The sequence below is a fragment of the Octopus bimaculoides genome, chromosome 4 (assembly GCF_001194135.2).
Source record: "Octopus bimaculoides isolate UCB-OBI-ISO-001 chromosome 4, ASM119413v2, whole genome shotgun sequence".
Taxonomy (NCBI): domain Eukaryota; kingdom Metazoa; phylum Mollusca; class Cephalopoda; order Octopoda; family Octopodidae; genus Octopus; species Octopus bimaculoides.
The window spans coordinates 49,381,757-49,386,756 of record NC_068984.1 but is presented as its reverse complement, the minus strand read 5'-3'; the positions used below and the strand labels follow the sequence as shown (position 1 = coordinate 49,386,756).

Genomic DNA, 5,000 nt, shown 5'->3' with positions numbered 1-5,000 from the left:
TTGTAAGGTAACGTTTTTTGAAAATATTAAAAGCGTTTTTGTATGAACAAACAGCAGCTGATTGAAATGCCTGTGTTAAATTAATCATGGTTAAATTGCTGGTAGTAACACTTAAAACATTTTGGCTGAGTCCACCTAGCTTATAATAAAGTTAGGTAGGCAGGCTCCATCACAAATTAAACTTCATTGCTGTGTATAAATATGTTTTGTTCGATTGCAGTGCTAATTTCAAAGTTTCTTTTCGCAACTCGAAATTGAAAACCACTGTAATATGTCTTTAAATTATTTCCCGAACAATGGGGTATAGTATATTTATTTCAACCTGAGTAATTTCTGACTTATAAAAAGTATTGGTGGTCGAATTTAGTCGTAATCAAATATTCCATATTTAAAATATACTGTCACTTAACTTAGCTGTTATTGCAATTTCATTACAGAGAGGTCTCCAACTGCCTATTTCTGACAGGGATGTCACTTGAAAGCAAAGTAGATGCCTTAACATAGTATCCAAGCCATTTTACCAATTGAGTACTGGCCAATTTAAACATTTTGGAGCCTACTCTAGAACGGAGCTGATAGATTAAGAAATAATGTGCATGCTTTTAACACTTCTATCATGGCCCATGATCATATGAAAACACCAACTTAGTGAAATGAGCAGACAGAGCAACTGCTAATGTTATAATGATATTTCTGATTAAATTCCACTACGTAAAACATATTTATAATCGATGGCTAGACCATTGAGCAAAATAAACAAATTACATAGGTAGTAATAAGATACAAATTGTCGACACCTGGTCGTATGGTCTAGTAGCTTATTGACTCGTTGCTTAAATTTGAATTCAGTTGGTCAAGGAATCGATATCGAGCAAATTCCTGCACTCTTTTCTGTTCAATCGATTTATCTTATAATATCTATCTATCTATCTATCTATCTATCTATCTATTTATCTATCTATCTATCTATCTATCTATCTATCTATTTGTTTGTCTGTCTGGCATAAAATGAATAATGACATACATACATACATACATACATACATACATACACACATACATACATACATACAATAGTGAGATATAAATATGTGTTGATGTCCTTGTGTATATATATATATATTTTAAAGAATTGAAAGGGAAGATAGAATGTACTATAAGCTGCGACTAAAGTACGGTACTGGGGGTGACGCCTGGTAGCCGTAAGTAGTGAACGTGGTCTCAAGGCACACTACTAGGGACATGCCCAAAACAAGGTTTACATACATTTTAAAGTCTCCTATCTAAACTTTAATTTTATACATAATCTATGTGTGTGTGTGTGTGTGTGCCTGTGTTTGTCTGTATGTATATATATATATATATATATATATATGTAAATATTAGATTGATATATGCATCAACATAATTAAACGAATTCCCATTCTCATTTACACGCACGTGCACACACACACACACATCGACAAATGTATATATTTATAGAGATTTCTCGCACATATTTAAACACATTAATTCAGTGATATATGTATATAAACATATTCTTCTGCAAGTACGCATATGACAAATATGCTTTCTAATCTAATAACAAGCCTGGTCTGGCTGTATGCTTGAATTGAAGGGACGTTCATCCGTTCCTATACAATTACTTGAAGACATGTAAATATATATCCTCGTGATATACGTATATCCAGATGTTGCTGTGTGCATCGATATTTAAAAAAAAACAACATTTTTTGCTACAGTTTCTTTATGAAAATATTGATTTTTAACGTTAGTATAAAGTCACAATTTTCAGAAAAGCAGTAAAAGTCAATTGAATCGAGCCAATACTACGTAACTGGTACTTATCTTTTTATTCAGAATAAAGAAGGACGAACTAAATAGTGCACCGATGTTCTGTCAACCAGTTTCTCACTTCACTTTTCTAATTTATGAAATATTAATATTGGTTTCAACTCCAGTACTCAACTGGTACTTATTTTATAGGCCCAGAAAAGATGAAAGGCAAAGTTGATTTTGGTGGAATTTGAACTCAGAACGGACGAAATGCCGCTCAGTATTCTGCTCAGCGTGCTAACGATTTTGCCAGCTCGCTGTGTTATGAAATATTATCTTTATTTCTTAGACAGCGAGCCGGTAGAATCGTTGGCATGCTGGGCAAAATGCTTAGTAGCATTTCGTCTGTCTCTATATTCGGATTTCAAATTCCGCCGAAGTTGATGTTGCCTTTCAGCCTCTAGGAGTCTACAAAATAAGTGCCACTTGAGTACCAGCGTCGATGCAAGCGACTTGTCCCTCCTCGAAATTGCTGTCCTTATGCTAAAATTTGAAACCAATATGATCTTTATTTTTGATAAATACCAGACCTCTTTCAAAATAACGACCAACAAATATAAAATTTCCTACCTGTAATTTTACAAAAAATAGTTAAATAAGTTCGAATGAGTCTGCAAGATTAGCAGTGGCTTAGGGTTACACATAACGAGTTCAAATGCAGAGCTTTATTTACGTTTTCTATTCTTTGAATAGAGATAATATTTCTTACTCAGAACGAGACGATGGACGTGGCAATTACTTGTCTACTCTTAATTCTTAGACAAAGCTTGGTAGGAATTCCTCACCTATGTAAACAAATGTCATTGAATTTCGGTATTTCTTTGCTGAGACATGCAGTCAAATGCATTTAATGAATTATGTACTAATTGCAAATGAATCAATAGCATAAATAGCTTTCACTCAAAATTCATCTCAAATAAAACGCTGTATAAAATCTTTTAATCGAAATGACACACGTGTAAAAATAATACTTTTAATCTAATAAATCTAAACACATGTTAAATTAATATTGTTCTTATACATCTTATACAATATGTAAAAATGTATGTCGAAAACTCATGTATAATTATTTTTATGTACTTACTATATTTTTACTATGGATATCTTGCACTTTGCTCCATTATGGAGTAGGTGGCTCATGGATGCCTAGCGTTTCCTTTCTTTCTCTTTTACTTCTATAACGACATTTTTTGCTCTTCTGAGCAAAAAGTCATTCAACGCATAAAGTATAGCATATTTTTCCTACTTATTAACGATTTGAAGCTTTAAAAACCCGAAACTTTGTTCACTGTTTCCTCCTAAGAAGTGCATCTCTCTGCAATTCTTGTTCTGTCTACATTTTTCTCATTAGTATCCATGCTTTAAAGCATATGGTTTTGAACGTGAAAACAAAAACTGAATACTTTTTCTTGAAGTTTGAAATTAAATCTTGACAATTCGAGACCACCTTCTGTTTTAGTATACACTTACTGACACAGAAACGTCTCAGCATCTCGTTCTTACTCCCTTCAAAAAAGCCCAGACCTTGTGAATTTCAAGTTCAGTACTATAAAGTAGGAGCTTCTCGATAAATCGACATAGCAAAGTGATATCAGTTCGTGGTTGGGAATTCTTTTCCTTTATGTTACTAGAGGCGTCAACCACACAACGTTTCCCATTTCTTATAAATACGCGGACTTTTGTCGAAGTAAAAGATCATGTTTGCTTTAATCCTAGTGCCTTTAAAGTCGTTAGAGAATCACATTGCCATAAACTGCTGAGGAAAGATCCTGCCCTTTCTAAACCTTACTGTTTTAGATAGTGTAGTCTTAGAAATTTTATATTAAAGAGAAAAAAACGGTGCGATTGTTACAGGTTTTTGGTAACAGGTTTGTGCGATTTAAGAAAAACAAAAAAAGATCTAAGCGTCATAAGTTGAACGCCTTTGATAACAAGTCTGTTCAATTAAAGTTATGACCCCATCCTAAAAAAACAGGAATATATTCTCTTTTGCACGATATATAGCAGCTTAATGTTTCCCATGAAATACATTCGTTTCTCATTTATTGTGTCATTTTGTAGTCTAGTATAATAATTAATATTTGTTTTCAGTTTAGTTATTAGAAACTATATGTAGTTTCTTTTCTGAGAAGGTGCGGTGTAATTAAAAAAAAAATTTCCTGATATTATTGGAGTTATTTACTTTAATTGTTTTTAGAGTTTAAAAAACTGGCGAACGAGTATTTTGTCTTTTAATTACAAAGATAATCCCAGTTTATCGAAAGATTTAAATTCACTACATTGCTTATACATATGTAGTAAGCAGAACCTCATCTGAAACATTTTCATTCAAGCCCATTGTAGATATTTATAATCAACGGCAAATCCTTACTCTTCAGGCTGCATTTGAGTTTTCATATGAGTAAATAGATAACTTTTTATAAGATTTCTATTATTTTCATTGTTACTGTAGTTATATTTGTTATACTCATCATTGTTGAGAAACCACAAGCATGCATTTCTGCTCGAATAACCTGCAGCGTGAACCGGTCGAATGCTTCAGTTTTCGCTTGTGGTCTAGATTGAAGCACAAACTAGATATATCATGGGCCGGATGGGAACAATTATTCGTAAAACTCTATTCCTGATGTAGGCCAAAGTAAACAGTTAAAGGGGTCAATATACATTGTAACAACTTATTCACAATAAAGAAGAGAATATAATTTGTTATCAAATTTCGTTTGCAGAAGTATTGGGGAAAAGCACATCCATAGGGTATATACACAGTTCTATTAAATGTACTAAGAAAGTGACTAGAGACAAAAATTCTCCAAATGAATGCATGCAGTTCTTGAGAAGACCAATGATTGTTGGAAAGCTTGCACTGTTTCAGCTGAAAAAGAAAAACCCTTTTAATATCGTTCATATCGCTAGAATCCATTTGTGTAGATTATGTGGAATATGTGTTTAAATTTGAAAGACAACATCTCTTCTTTAGTGTATATAGACTAAAGTGAAGGGCAAATGGATCACAGTTTTAGTATATAGCTTCAAAAGCTTCTCTTTCATTGATTGAAATCCCAAAAGTGGACTGATTTGTCTAATCTGAACCGGTGTTAATCACGATTCTACTCGACCTTCAGTTCTGAATAGTTGCTAATGATATATATATATATATATATATA

At 32.8% G+C, this 5,000-nt stretch overlaps 1 protein-coding gene across 1 annotated transcript in view; it reads right to left on the bottom strand.

The window, feature by feature from the left end:
• The window catches only part of LOC106881251 (zinc finger protein 729), a 233,811-nt gene that overhangs the window by 203,004 nt on the left and 25,807 nt on the right, over positions 1-5,000 (bottom strand). The gene's annotated exons all lie outside the window — the stretch shown is intronic.